At 61.4% G+C, this 15,394-nt stretch overlaps 1 long non-coding RNA gene across 1 annotated transcript; it reads right to left on the reverse strand.

The window, feature by feature from the left end:
• Positions 1-10,187: 10,187 nt before the first annotated feature.
• On the reverse strand, positions 10,188-14,000 carry LOC142361506 (uncharacterized). The gene is made up of 3 exons (XR_012764145.1): positions 13,341-14,000; positions 11,085-11,194; positions 10,188-10,411 (listed from the first exon to the last, which is right to left on the reverse strand). It is a non-coding gene; the product is annotated as an uncharacterized LOC142361506 (long non-coding RNA).
• Between the last annotated feature and the right edge of the window lie 1,394 nt (positions 14,001-15,394).

The following is a 15,394-nucleotide window of genomic DNA, read 5'->3' on the forward strand; positions in this document are numbered from 1 at the left end:
AAAAAACACGCATGTGTCGCGGCTCTTAGGAGACGAGGCTCCCTAGGCACGTAGCCTCGCTCGCTCACGCGCTCCACAACCGTACCATGCTGCTGCTGGTGACACATACAGACCCTGCGGGACACGCTGGCGGCCTGGCCTGCTGCGGGCTACCAAGAGGGAGCCTTCCTCACCCGCAGAGGCAGGCTCTCTCCTGCCTGCAGCGCCAGGCAGCTGCCAGCCAGGTGGCCTTCCATTTCTTCTTCTTCTTCAGCCTTCTCGGGACTCTCCAGCTTCAGCCCCGCCAGCTCCCGTCCGCAGCCACTCAGCGCTCCGCCTCTCCCTTTTCGCCCCCACGACGCCAGGAGACCGAGGCCCGGCACACACAGCCCTCACAAGCCTGGAGCGGGCGCAGCCAACGGCATCCCCAGGGCAGGAACGGACAAACGCGTCCTCAGCGCGGCCCCTGCCACAGAGAAAGAAGCAGCGGCGACCGCGTTAAGGGACACTGAGGCACGCTCGAGGCCCAGTGTGCCGCCCGCACCACGGGCCTTGGGGGAGGCCGGGGGCTCCGGGACAGGCTTCAGGGGACGTGCTGGAGCTGGGGGCGGCTGCGCGGGGCGAGCGGGGCCAGGGGAGCGCTGCCGAGTTGGGGGGGCGGTGTGCCCGCCTCCTTCCCCCCTTCCCCTCCGTCACCTCCCGCCTCTGGCCCCGGGGCTGCCCGCACCCGCCTCGCCTCCAGCGCACCGGCAGCCTGTCGCAGCGGACGGCTCGAAGCTTCCCGTCCCACCACCCTCGGGCAGCCACCACGCACCCCCGCACCCGCCGGAGGGGAGCCCGCGCCTCACCGCTGGCCTCTCTGCTCCCCCGCCGCCCCGGCACCCGACACCAGGGCGCCGCCATGCTGCTGCGCCGTACCGCGCATGCGCTACGTGCCGACGGCGCGCCGGAGTGGCCAGTACCCAGTCCCTGCGCGGAACGCCGGGCTGCAGTACCGCATTGCGGCCAGGGGACGGCGCCAGCGGACACGGCGCGGCGCCCACGCCCGGCCCCACCTCCGGGTCCAGGCAGCGCGCGCCGCCGGCACGGGGCGGCACCTCCGCACGGCTCCGGGCAGCGCCCTGCCGCGCGCCTCCTGCTCTGGGCAGCCCCCGACTCGCGGCTCCGACACGGCGCCGCACCCCCGCCGCTCCTTGCCCCCGACCCGGACCCCGATCTCCCGGGGGCTTTTCCCCAGGACCTGCCACTCCATCCACACCCCCACACACCCCGCGCTCACCTTCTCCCTCGCTGCAGCCGCAACCCGGCTACGGCTCTGCTCCTCCCTCGACTCGCACCGGCCCCTCCACAGCCACCCGGGGCACGGCAGCACCGGGCCCTCCACCGGCAGAGGGAGGGGCCGTAGCCATCAGCCGTGCTGCCCGCACCTGGGGCTCCTCCGGCCCCGGCCCACGGCTGGATCCCACGGTGCCGTCATTGGGCAAACACAAAGACCCTCTGAAGCCGTTTGGGCATTTCAGCAAGCAGGCAGGCGTCCTTTATTGCAGCACCGGACACACAGGGCACGGCTCCTCCCAGCGCGCACAGCACCTGTGCCACTCGAGCGGCAGTACCGAATTTTGGTCACCGGGTGGCAGCAGCGAGCTCTTGCACACGGCGCCACCGCGCATTCGCGTCTCCCGAGCCGCAGTACCGAACTTTGGTCACCGGGTGGCAACAGCGAGCCCTGCGGCATGCCCGGTCGAGGCGCGGCCGCACCGCTTTCTGGGGACCGGACGCAGCGGGAACGCTGCAGAAAAACACACGGAACTGACCACAGAACTACCCTTCGTCCCGCGCAGCGGGGGCTGTGGCGGGACCAAGGACAACGCCTCGTCGCACATGCCCGAGAGCAATGCGGCTGCCCGGCAGCCGAGTCCCTGAAAACGACACCTCCCGGCATGCCCTGGCTAGCAGGGCTCGGCCGCCCGGCAGCCGGAAGACTACACGTCCCGGCATGCTCCGGGGAGCAGCGTAGCCGACCGCGCGCCCCGCGCCCCAGCACTACAGCTCCCAGCACGCCGCGGGAGCTGCGGGCCTCGGCTTGCGGGGACACCGTGCCCGAAATGGCGCTGGACCCCCGCCGCTCCTTGCCTCCCACACGGACCCCGCTCGGCAGGTACCCCCGCCCGCCTCGGGGCTTTCCCCGGGACCCGCCGCTCCATCGACCGCCCCGCGCTCACCTTCTCCCTCGCTGCAGCCGCAGCCCGGTCACGGCTCCGCTCCTCCCTCGGCTCGCACCGGCCCCTCCACGGCCACCCCGGTCACGGCAGCACCGGGCCCTCCACCGGCAGAGGGAGGGGCCGTCGCCATCAGCCGTGCTGCCCGCACCTGGGGCTCCCCCGGCCCCGGCCCACGGCTGGAGCCCGGCAGGAACAGGGGGCCGTCGCCCCTTCCCCACAGCCCGTCCCCTCCTCCCCTGGGCTCTGGCGCAGCCTCTCGTCCCGTGCAAACCACGCACAAACGCAGCCGCGAGGGCAAAAGGGACCGCAGGTCTTTATTCAGTCACGCACCCAGCCAGTCCCGGGAGACGCTCTGCTCCGGGGCTCGGGGCCCCCGATGCTCCCTCTGCCCCTCCGACACCTCGGCAGTCCTTCCCGCAGCTGCGCCCGTTGCTCCAGCGGGGAACACTCGGTCAGTCCGTTCCGGGAGCGATGCGCTGCTCGGCAGAGGCCGCCAAAAATGAGGAGCAGGGCGCAGGCCACTACAAGAGAGGAGAAAAGTGACAGGTGGCTGGACTGCGGCGGTGTAACGAGAAAGCACGAAGCAGGGAAAGGGACAGCGAGAGAAGGACGGGGACAGGCAGTCCCACAGAGATGGAGAAAGAAGCAGCAGGAAGAGAGGAAGAGTGGCAGCAGAAAGAAGAAGAGGGAGCAGGACAGAGACCGAAAAAGGATGGGGGAGCAGGACAGAGGCGCAGAAAAAACCTGCAACGGGCAGCACAACAGGAAGGGAGGAAAAAAGAATAGGGGCAGGGACCCGGACTGAGACAGATGGGGAAAGACAAAAAAAAAAAGCTACAAAAACAGGGCAGAGAGGGAGGAATGAGACAACATGGACAGGGAGCCGGGACCGCAAACGACGGAGGGAAGGGGCGAGGGTGGGCAGGACAACACGAAACAAACCACATAGCTACACGCTACAGGGAAAAGAGGGAAGACTTAAGAAGTAGGGAGCGGGAGCTGAACAAAAGAGAGCCAGAGAGGAAAAAGCCAGAGAGTAATGCGTACAGAAAGAAAGGGGGGGGGGATTCTAAAACAGGGTCATCGGGGAGACAGACACAAGTAAGAAGGACAAAGGACAAAAGCAACAGGCTACGAGGTGGAGAGGGAAGAATCAATGAATATGGACAGAGCGCTGGCCAGAGAGAGACCGAGAAAGGCAAAAGATGGCACGGGTGACAGGGCAGAGAGGGACGAATTTAAAAACCAGGCACAGGGAGTCGGACAGAGGGAAAGGCAGAAATAAGAGGAGAAAAAGTGACGGGCCACGGGGCAGAGAGGGAGGAATGGATAAAGAGCAACAGGGGACCGGACAGAGCACAATGGAGAATGGAAAAAAAGCAAAAGCACGCTCCAGGGAAGACGGAGGGACTGAAGAACAGCGACCAGGAGCTGGACAGCGAGACACAGAGGAAGACCAAAAAACCAACGAAACAAAACCAGTGATGGGCTACAAGATGGGCTGGGGGAAACACAAAACAGCGCCAGGGAGCTGGACACAGAGAGATGGAGACAGACAGACCAATAGCGTGGGGCTACAGGGGGCAGAGGAACGAATTAAACACTGAGGACGGGGAGCCAGACAGAGAGAGAGGGAGATCGCGGAGAACAGTGGTGGGTGCAGGAAGAAGAGGTAAGAGTTAATAAATGGGGACAGGGAGCCGCACAGGGAGGGACCGAGAAAGGCAAACACAGCAGCAGGGCATAGGGCAGAGAGGAAGAACTAAAAAACAGGGGCAGTGAGACAGACATAGAGAGATGGAGAAAAGAAAAAAGCAATGGGTGATGTGGCAGAGAGGGAGGACTTAAAAACAGGCACGGGAAGCAAGAAAGACTGAAAGGGGGGGGGGCGGCGCTGAATCCAATAGGCAACAGGATGGAGAGGGAGGACTTAAAAGTGAGGGACGAGAAGCTGGGAAGACAGAGAGGTGGAGAAAGAAACAGAATCACAACACGCTACAGTGCCAAGAAGGAAGAAGCTGAACAACAGGGACAGGGAGCCAGACAAAGAGAGCCAGAGAAAGAAAAAATACCGACGGGCCACAGGACAGAGAGGGAGGAATGAAACAATAGGGATCCGGAGCCGGGCAGTCAGAGAGGGAGGAAGAAGAAATAGCCAGGGGCAATAAGGCAGAGAGAGAAGGCGGCAAAAACAGGGATCTGGACCAGATCGATGACAAAAGACAAGGACAGTGATGGGCTATAGGGAGGAGAGGGAGGAATGCGAAGACAGGGGCGAGGCGCCAGATGCGGAGCAAGGCACACAGGAAGTACAGCAAAAGCTAGAGAGCAGAGAGGGAGGAATTAAACCACAGGGATAGGGAGCCGGGGAGGGAGCTGGAAAAAGGGATGGAGGAGGGGAGACGAGGAGGAATTAAAAAATTGGGATCCAGAGCCCGAGAAAGAAGTAAAATTGCCACAGGCTAAATAAAGGGCCCAGAAGGAAGAAATTGAAAACCAGGGAGCAGAAGCCAGCCAGAGAGAGACGCAGAAAGGAAAAACCACGATGGGCTCCCAGATGGAGAGGGAGGAATTTCAAAAAGGAAGGGAGCGGGAGCCATACACAGAGAGACAGAAAAAGGGAAGATAGCAACAGGCCACAGGGCAGCGAGGGAAGAATTGAAAAGTAGGGACAGGAAGCCGGACAGAGCGCAACGAGAAAGAAATGGCCGGGGGGGAAACACAGCACCACCACCTGCGACAGGCTACAGGGCTAGCCCAAGCTGGCCAGTGGAAATATTCCGTACCACAGACGTCACGCACAGCTTATAAATGGGGGCTGGCTGCGGGGCAGGAATCAGCTCTTGTCGTTTCCGCGAGTTGGAACCCGCTCTCGTCCGGGAGGTCAAACTATTTTGGAATTTAGCGAAACTTGCGATTTCCGGGTTCCGCAATCGCTGTTCGGGGACTGCCTGTGAATCGGTCATCGGGTGGTGAGAGAAACTGTACTGCGTATAGTTTGGTTCGCATGTGCGTTGTTGCAATTATTATCATCGTTATTAGAATTATCAGCAGTATTTCCTTTGTTGCCTTACTAAACTGTCTTTATCTCAACCGACAAGTTTGACCTTTTGTCCATTTGTCCTCCGCATCCCGCTGGGGAGGGAACGGGCCGGGGGTGGGGGCTGTGAGCGAGCAGCTCTCTAGTGCTTAGTTGCCGGCTGCCAAGTTAAACCATGACAGACAGAGAGGGAGGAATTAAAAAAAAACAGGACTGGGAGCAATCTACAGAGAGACGTCCGGGAACGAAAGTGTAAACAGCACCGCGTACAGGGCAGAGAGGGAGGAATTCAACAAAAATAGTAAGTAAAGACAGGGAGCCGGACAGAGGGACACAGAGACAGAGAAAACAGCAATGGGCTACAAGACAGAGAGGGGGGGATTAAAAAATCCTGGCGGGGAGCCGGACCGGGAGAGACGGCCAAAGAAATGAAATCGCGCCGTGGCACAGGGAAGACAGGAGGACAACACTGAAAACCAGGGCCTGGGAACTGGAAAGAGAGCGCCAGAGAATGAAAGAACTCCTGACGGGCTCTAGGGCAGAGACAGGAGGAATGAAAAAACAGGGGCGGGGAGACAGAGAGAGACAGAGAGAGAGAAATAAGAGGGGGGGAAAGCAACAGGCCGCAGGCTCCGGAGGGAGGAAGTGCGAAAGAGGGGCTGGGAGCCGCACAGGGAGAGGGTGGAGAAACAGACCTGCAGAAGTGACAGGGTATGGGGCAGAGAGGGAGGAACTTAAAAAAATCAGGACCTTGAGCCAGAAGAGACGGAGAAAATAAAAATGGTGACGGGTAACAGGGCAGAGAGGGAGGAATGAAAAAACAGGGACAGGAAGCCAGAACAGAGAGACTGCGAAGGCAAAAAGTCCCGACAGCTTCCGCAGAGAGGGCGAGGAACTGAAACTTAGAGACAGGGAGTTGGACAGAGAGAGACAGAGAAAGAAAAAGAGAAAAAAGACGGAGATGCAGAAAGGGAAAAGGAGCGACAGGACAGAGAGGGAGGAATTCAAAATGAGGGGCAGGGAGCAGAATAGAGAGAGATAGAGAAAGAGGCAGACGCGCAACGTGCTACGGAGCTGAGAAGGAAGACCTTGAACCAGAGGGACAGGGAGCCGGACAGAGAGTCCCAGAGACGGCAAAAGTACCGACGGGCTATAGGGCAGAGAGGGGGGAAAGCAAAAACCGTGATCGGGAGCCAGACAGAAAGAGATAGGGAAGGAAAAAAAAGCCACGGGCTACAGGGCAGAGAGAGGGAGGACCTAAAAGATGGGGACAGGGAGCTGGTCAGAGATGGAGAAAGCAGGTACACGGGAGCGGGGAGGGGGTTGGAGGGGGCAGGGAGGAAAAAAAAGCCAAAAAGCACAGCAGTGTGGGAAAGAGAGGGATCCAGGGGAGAGCCCGGGATGCAGAAGAGGGGCGACAGGGCCCCGAGGGCCCGGCACTCACCGCAGATCTCGCTCTTAGCACTGCCGGGAGACTCTGCTGCTTCAGACGCTTCTCTCTCCTGCTCTCCTCCCTTCCTCTTCCGTAACTCCGGTCGCTTGGCTGTCCCCCACCTAAGAGAAAACGTCCATGTCTCGCAGCTCTGGCGAGACAAGGCTCCCTAGACACGTAGCCTCGCCTGCTCACGCACTACGCGCAGGAACAAGACAAGAGGGAAAGAGAGAGAGAGAGAGAGAATGACGAGCGGGCAGCAGAACTGACGGATCAAGAGAGAAACTGAATCAGGGGAATAAAGAACGCTGGAGGGAGACAAACGTACAGGCAACAAGCCAGATGGACGAGGGCAGGAGACACACAGATCAGGACAAAGAGGTGGAGAAAGTGAAAACAGTGATGGGCTGCAGGATGAGAAAAAAGGCCAAGGAGCAGGACAGAGGAGAATAACGGGACAGCAAGCTGGACAGGGGCATATAGCAAGAAACAAAGGGACAGGCAGCAGTATGGAGATATACAGACAAAGAGTTACGGGGAGGATGGAGGACAGAGAGAATGAGAGAAAAGGGACAGGGAGGGGGGCACAGATGGAGAAAGAAATGCTGGCGACAGAGAGAGGAAGAAAGCGACAGGACAGAGGCAGAGAGGTAGAGAAAGGAAGAAAAAAGTAGCGACGAGTAGGAGGCCAGAGGCACAAGGAAAAGACAGGAGGAAGGACAGAGTGACAGAGAAAACCGGTGAGGGACAGGACGCCAGAAAGAAAGATACTGTGAAAGAGAGCGCGACAGGGAGCAGGACGCTGGGACAGACAGCAACCGAGAGCAACCGAGAGAACGGCAGCGAGGTGGAGCACAAGAGAAAACAGGGACTGAGAGCAAGACCGAGGGGTGAAGCAATAAATAATGGGGCTGGGGAGCAGGACAGCAGAAGAGAGAGACAGAGAAGGGGACACATAAGACAACCGCAAACTGAGAGGGAGAAGGAGAAGAGCACAGAGGGTCACAGACAAAAAGAGAGGGACGGCAGAAAGAGAAAAACAAGACGAGGGAGAAGGACTGAGGAGCAGAGAGAAAAAAGTACAGGGAAAAGGACAGAGATGCAGAAAACAAGGCAAGACTGGAGCCAGAACACAGGGCAAAACTGACAAGGACAGGCAGCGCAACAAAGGGATGGAGGAGGAAAGAACAGTGATGGGCCGCAGCACAGAGGAAAAGAGAGAAAAAGAGCAAGAAGAGCAAGAGAAGGAGAATGACAGGAGGGTGTAGACAGAAAGACTGGGACACGTCAAAGGGGCACTTGGGGGACACACACATCGGAAGGGTAGAAAGGAAAAGGGAGGGATGGGGAGCAAGACAGCGTGATAGAGCGAGACGGAGGAAATGGAGTGCAAGGGCGCAGAAAAGCAGAGGTACTGGGAAGAGGAAAGAACGTCAGGGAGAGAAAGGTGAGGGTGGGGAGCAGGAGAGAGGTAGAGAACAAAAAAAATAGCCACAGGCAGAATAACAGAAATACGGAGAATAAAAAATTACTTCCAGGCAGCAGGACAGAGGCACAGAGCAAGAGGAACAAAAAACCACAGGGAGAAGGACGGGTAACACACAGCACGACACTGCGGGAGTGAGAGGACGGAACAGAGCAAGGCAGAGGAATGAGGAGCAAAAAAAAAAAAACAACCCAGCAAACAGAAAGGGAACTGGACAGAGATAGGCAGCAGGGCACAGAGATGGAGAAAGAAAAAACAGCAACAAGGACAGGGAATGAGGAATAGAGAGGAAAAGAGCGGGACAGGGAAACAAATACAGACAAAAGAAGGGGAGGTACAGGGAAGGAAAAGAAAAGCTGGGGGGGGGGGGGGGGGAGGAGGAATCACAGCAGCATGGGAGAGAGAAGGATCCAGGGGAGGGCCCGGGACGAAGAAGAGGAGCGACAGGGCCCCGGAGGCCCGCCACTCACCGCAGATCTCGCTCTCGGCGCTGCCGGGAGACTCTGCCGCTTCAGGCGCTTCTCTCTCCTGCGCTCCTCCCTTCCTCTTCCGTAAGTCCGGTCGCTTGGCTGTCCTACACCTAAGAAAAAACGCGCATGTGTCGCGGCTCTTAGGAGACGAGGCTCCCTAGGCACGTAGCCTCGCTCGCTCACGCGCTCCACAACCGTACCATGCTGCTGCTGGTGACACATACAGACCCTGCGGGACACGCTGGCGGCCTGGCCTGCTGCAGGCTACCAAGAGGGAGCCTTCCTCACCCGCAGAGGCAGGCTCTCTCCTGCCTGCGGAGCCAGGCAGCTGCCAGCCAGGTGGCCTTCCATTTTTTCTTCTTCTTCAGCCTTCTCGGGACTCTCCAGCTTCAGCCCCGCCAGCTCCCGTCCGCAGCCACTCAGCGCTCCGCCTCTCCCTTTTCGCCCCCACGACGCCAGGAGACCGAGGCCCGGCACACACAGCCCTCACAAGCCTGGAGCGGGCGCAGCCAACGGCATCCCCAGGGCAGGAACGGACAAGCGCGGCCCCTGCCACAGAGAAAGAAGCAGCGGCGACCGCGTTAAGGGAGGCCGAGGCACGCTCGAGGCCCAGTGTGCTGCCCGCACCACGGGCCTTGGGGGAGGCCGGGGGCTCCGGGACAGGCTTCAGGGGACGTGCTGGAGCTGGGGGCGGCTGCGCGGGGCGAGCGGGGCCGGGGAGCGCTGCCGAGTTGGGGGGGGTGCCCGCCTCCTTCCCCCCTTCCCTTCCGTCACCTCCCGCCTCTGGCCCCGGGGCTGCCCGCACCCGCCTCGCCTCCAGCGCACCGGCAGCCTGTCGCAGCGGACGGCTCGAAGCTTCCCGTCCCACCACCCTCGGGCAACCACCACGCACCCCCGCACCCGCCGGAGGGGAGCCCGCGCCTCACGGCTGGCCTCTCCGCTCCCCCGCCGCCCCGGCACCCGACACCAGGGCGCCGCCATGCTGCTGCGCCGCACTGCGCATGCGCCACGCGCCGACGGCGCGCCGGAGGGGCCACAGCCTGCGCGCAACGCCTGGCTGCAGTACCGCTCCGGGTCGGGGCAGCGCGCGTCGCCGGCACGGGGCGGCACCTCCGCACGGCTCCGGGCAGCCCCCGACTCGCGGCTCCGACACGGCGCCGAACCCCCGCCCCTCCCTGTCCCCGACACGGACCCCGCCCTCCCGGGGGCTTTTCCCCGGGACGCGCTGCTCCATCCACCTCCCCCCCCACCCCGCGCTCACCTTCTCCCTCGCTGCAGCCGCAGCCCGGCCACGGCTCCGCTCCTCCCTCGGCTCGCACCGGCCCCTCCACGGCCACCCCGGTCACGGCAGCACCGGGCCCTCCACCGGCAGAGGGAGGGGCCGTCGCCATCAGCCGTGCTGCCCACACCTGGGGCTCCCCCGGCCCCGGGCCCACGACTGGAGCCCGGCAGGAACAGGGGGCCGTCGCCCCTGCCCCACAGCCCGTCCCCTCCTCCCTTGGGCTCTGGCACAGCCCCTCGTCCCGTGCAAACCAAGCACAAATGCAGCCGCGAGGGCAAAAGGGACCGCAGGTCTTTATTAGTCACGCACCCAGCCAGTCCCGGGAGCCGCTCTGCTCCGGGGCTCGGGGCCCCCGATGCTCCCTCTGCCCCTCCGACACCTCGGCAGTCCTTCCCGCAACTGCGCCCGTTGCTCCAGCAGGGAACAGTCGGTCAGTCGGCTCCCGGAGCGATGCGCTGTTCGGCAGAGGCCGCCAAAAATGAGGAGCAGGGTGCAGGCCACTACAAGAGAGGAGAAAAGTGACAGATGGCTGGACAGCGGCGGTGTAACGAGAAAGCACGAAGCGGGGAAAGGGACAGCGAGAGAAGCACGGGGACAGGCAGTCCCACAGAGATGGAGAAAGAAGCAGCAGGAAGAGAGGAAGAGTGGCAGCAGAAAGAAGAAGAGGGAGCAGGACAGAGACCGAAAATGAAGAACGGGGAGCAGGAAGGAGATGCAAAAAAAAACCCTGTAGCATTGAAAGAGGAAAAAAGAATAGCGGCAGGGACCTGGGCAAAGAGAGATGAGGAAATAGAATAGAATAGACATGGAGAAAGCAGTAGATCTGTGACGCGCTATGGAGCCGAGAAGGAAGGCCTCAAATCAAGGGACAAGGAGCCAGACAAAAGAGCACCAGAGACAGCAAAAGTACTGACAGGCTACAGAGCAGGAGGAAAGCAAAAGTAGTAACCGGGAGCTGAACAGAAAGAGGGGAAGAAGGAAAAAAACGCCACGGGCTGCAGGGCAGAAAGAGGGAGGACCTAAAAGATGGGGACAAGTCAGAGACAGATGGAGAAAGAAGGTACACAAGAGCAGAAAAAAAAATAATCGTAGCAGTGTGGGAAAGAGAGGGAGCCAGGGGAGGGCCCAGGATGCAGAAGAGGGGTGACAGGGCCCCGAGGGCCCAGGACTCACCGCAGCTCTCACTCTCGGTGCTGCCGGGAGACTTGGACACTTCAGATGCTTCTCTCTCCTTCTCTCTTCCCTTCTTCTTCTGTAACTCAAATCGTTTGGCTCGCCTCCACCTGAGAGAAAATGCATGTGGTTGTCTTAGAGCTCATACGAGACGCGGCTTCCTAGACAAGAAGCCTCACTGCACACTGTATGCAGGAATAGGACAGAGAAAGAGAGAGAATATGATGAGTGGGAAGCAGAACTCACAGATCGAGAGAGAACTTGAATCAGAGGAATAAACAAGGCAGGAAAGAGAGATAAAGACAGGGAAGAAGCCGGAAGAAAAGGGCCTTTCTGGCCTCTACTCACACCCCCCAGCCTCCCATCTCTTTACAGCCTCCTTTTTTTCTGGCCTCTACTCTCGCCCCTGGCCTCCCACCCCTCTGCGGCCTCCTTTTTTTCTTTCTGGCCTCTACTCTCGCCCCTGGCCTCCCACCCCTCTGCGGCCTCCCACCCCTCTGCGGCCTCCTTTTTTTCTTTCTGGCCTCTACTCTCGCCCCCGGCCTCCCACCCTGCTGCGGCCTCCCACCCCTTTCCGGCCTCCTTCTTTTTCTGGTCTCTACTCTCGCCCCCAGCCTCCCACCCCTCATCAGCCTCCTACCTCCCATTTTGCTGGCCTCTACATAGTTCAGCTTCCCACCCCTCTGCAACCTCCTACCTCTTTCCAGCCTCCACTCCCCGCCCCAAGCTTCCCACCCCCGTCCCCACACACTGACAGAAAGAGAAAAACGACAGTGAACAGGGAAAAAGGTATTAAGAAACAAAGAAAGGGTCAGACGAAGAAGAGGGTGGTTAGGGTTGGAACCCCAACACAAACCAGCAAGGGGCTAGTGGACAGAGAGAGAGGAAGAGAAGAAAGGGCCGGGAAGCAAGACAGAGAAGGAGAGAAAGGCAAAAAGGGAGAGCCGGCTGGACAGGGACGTATAGCAAGAAACAACCAGACAGGCAGCAGGACAGAGACACAGAGACAGAAAAACCGGGGAACAGGAACCAGGACAGAGTGACGGCGAGAGGAAACAAGGGCCAGGGAGCAGGACAGCGATGGAGAAAGAAGCACTGCGGCAGCAGGGTAGAAAGAGAAGGAAGAAAGGCCAGAAGAAGGATGGGGAATGACAGAGAAGGGAAAGAGAAGGACAAGGAGCAGGACAGATTGTCAAAGAAAGGGAGTGGGACAAGGTGATACTGAGAGAGAAAAAGGGGACAGGGAGGCAGGATAAAGTGAAAGACAGGCAAAAATAAGAGACAGGGGAGCAGGACAGAGACGGAGGGGGAAACGCCTCGGCTGGGCAGCAGGAGAGAGAGGCGGAGAAGGGAAAAAACAGCACAAAACCTGGGACGGCCAACCTGGGTGGGCGGGGAGCAGGTCAGAGAGCCGGAGAAAGGAAAAACACTGCTGTGGAGCAGCAGAGGGGAATGGAGAAAGAAAGAGAGCGAGGGGGAGCAGGGCAGAGAAACGGAGAGAGAAAATAAGTGACGGGGAGCAGGGCAGAGCCCTAGGAAGACGAAAATAAGACACGGGAGAAGACCGAGGAGCTCAGAGAGAAAGAAGGGTCGAAAGAAAACGCCAGAGAGGTAGAGAAATCAAGAAAAACAGGGACGAGGAGCCTTGCAGAGACGGAGCACGAAAATGTTGGGCCGGTGAGCGCGAAAGAGGGAGAGAGAGACAGGGGCAGGGGGAGGAGATGAAGAAGAAAGGAGAGACAAAGATGGCAATGGAGCACAGGACACACAGGCAGAGAGAGAAAAAGGACAGTGAACAGGAAAAAAGGGACCGAGAAACAAAGAAAGGGTCAGATCTAGACAAAGAGACCAAGAAGAGGGGGGGCGGGGGGGTGTGTGCAGGGAAACCCCAAAACAAACCAGCAAGGGGCTACAGGACGGAGAGAAAGGGCCATGAAGCAGGACAGAGAAGGAGAGAAAGGCAAAAAGGGAGAGCTGGCTGAACAGGGACGTATAGCAAGAAACGACCGGACAGGCAGCAGGACAGAGAAACAGAGACAGGGAGCCGGCTAAAGAAATTCTGGAGGGAGAAAAAGAGGGAGAGGTAGCAGGACACAAACACAGACAGAAGACGGGAGGTACAGGGAAAGGGAAAGAAAAGGAAAAAGAAAAAAAAAACAAACAAAACAATCACAGCAGCGTGGGAGAGAGAAGGATCCAGGGGAGGGCCCGGGACGCAGAAGAGGGGCGACAGGGCCCCGGAGGCCCGCCACTCACCGCAGATCTCGCTCTCGGCGCTGTCGGGAGACTCTGCCGCTTCAGGCGCTTCTCTCTCCTGCGCTCCTCCCTTCCTCTTCCGTAAGTCCGGTCGCTTGGCTGTCCTACACCTAAGAAAAAACGCGCATGTGTCGCGGCTCTCAGGACACGAGGCTCCCTAGGCACGTAGCCTCGCTCGCTCACGCGCTCCACAACCGTACCATGCTGCTGCTGGTGACACATACAGACCCTGCGGGACACGCTGGCGGCCTGGCCTGCTGCAGGCTACCAAGAGGGAGCCTTCCTCACCCGCAGAGGCAGGCTCTCTCCTGCCTGCGGAGCCAGGCAGCTTCCAGCCAGGTGGCCTTCCATTTTTTTTTCTTCTTCAGCCTTCTCGGGACTCTCCAGCTTCAGCCCCGCCAGCTCCCGTCCGCAGCCACTCAACGGTCCGCCTCTCCCTTTTCGCCCCCACGACGCCAGGAGACCGAGGCCCGGCACACACAGCCCTCACAAGCCTGGAGCGGGCGCAGCCAACGGCATCCCCAGGGCAGGAACGGACAAACGCGTCCTCAGCGCGGCCCCTGCCACAGAGAAAGAAGCAGCGGCGACCGCGTTAAGGGAGGCCGAGGCACGCTCGAGGCCCAGTGTGCCGCCCGCACCACGGGCCTTGGGGGAGGCCGGGGGCTCCGGGACAGGCTTCAGGGGACGTGCTGGAGCTGGGGGCGGCTGCGCGGGGCGAGCGGGGCCGGGGAGCGCTGCCGAGTTGGGGGGGGGTGCCCGCATCCTTCCCCCCTCACCCTGCGTCACCTCCCGCCTCTGGCCCCGGGGCTGCCCGCACCCGCCTCGCCTCCAGCGCACCGGCAGCCTGCCGCAGCGGGCGGCTCGAAGCTTCCCGTCCCACCACCCTCGGGCAGCCACCACGCACCCCCGCACCCGTCGCAGGGGAGCCCGCGCCTCACGGCTGGCCTCTCCGCTCCCCCGCCGCCCCGGCACCCGACACCAGGGCGCCGCCATGCTGCTACGCCGTACCGCGCATGCGCCACGTGCCGACGGCGCGCCGGAGTGGCCAGTCCCCAGTCCCTGCGCGGAACGCCGGGCTGCAGTACCGCATCGCGGCCAGGGGACGGCGCCAGCGGACACGGCGCGGCGCCCACGCCCGGCCCCACCTCCGGGTCCAGGCAGCGCGCGCCGCCGGCAGGGGGCGGCGCCGCCGGCAGGGGGCGGCGCCGCCGGCAGGGGGCGGCGCCTCCGCACGGCTCCGGGCAGCGCCCTGCCGCGCGCCTCCCGCTCCGGGCAGCCCCCGACTCGCGGCTGCGACACGGCGCCGCACCCCCGCCGCTCCTTGCCCCCGACCTCCCGGGGGCTTTTCCCCAGGACCTGCCACTCCATCCACACCCCCACACACCCCGCGCTCACCTTCTCCCTCGCTGCAGCCGCAACCCGGCTACGGCTCCGCTCCTCCCTCGACTCGCACCGGCCCCTCCACAGCCACCCGGGGCACGGCAGCACCGGGCCCTCCACCGGCAGAGGGAGGGGCCGTCGCCATCAGCCGTGCTGCCCGCACCTGGGGCTCCTCCGGCTCCGGCCCACGGCTGGATCCCACGGTGCCGTCATTGGGCAAACACAAAGACCCTCTGAAGCCGTTTGGGCATTTCAGCAAGCAGGCAGGCGTCCTTTATTGCAGCACCGGACACACAGGGCACGGCTCCTCCCAGCGCGCACAGCACCTGTGCCACTCGAGCGGCAGTACCGAATTTTGGTCACCGGGTAGCAGCAGCGAGCTCTTGGACACGGCGCCACCGCGCATTCGCGTCTCCCGAGCCGCAGTACCGAACTTTGGTCACCGGGTGGCAGCAGCGAGCTCTTGGACACGGCGCCACCGCGCATTCGCGTCTCCCGAGCCGCAGTACCGAACTTTGGTCACCGGGTGGCAGCAGCGAGCTCTTGGACTCGGCGCCACCGCGCATTGGCGCCACCCGAGCCGCAGTAACGAACTTTGCTCACCGGGTGGCAGCAGCGAGCCCTGCGGCACGCCCGGTCGAGGCGCGGCCGCACCGCTTTCTGGGGACCGGACG

The sequence above is a fragment of the Opisthocomus hoazin genome, chromosome 5 (assembly GCF_030867145.1).
Source record: "Opisthocomus hoazin isolate bOpiHoa1 chromosome 5, bOpiHoa1.hap1, whole genome shotgun sequence".
NCBI lineage: Eukaryota > Metazoa > Chordata > Aves > Opisthocomiformes > Opisthocomidae > Opisthocomus > Opisthocomus hoazin.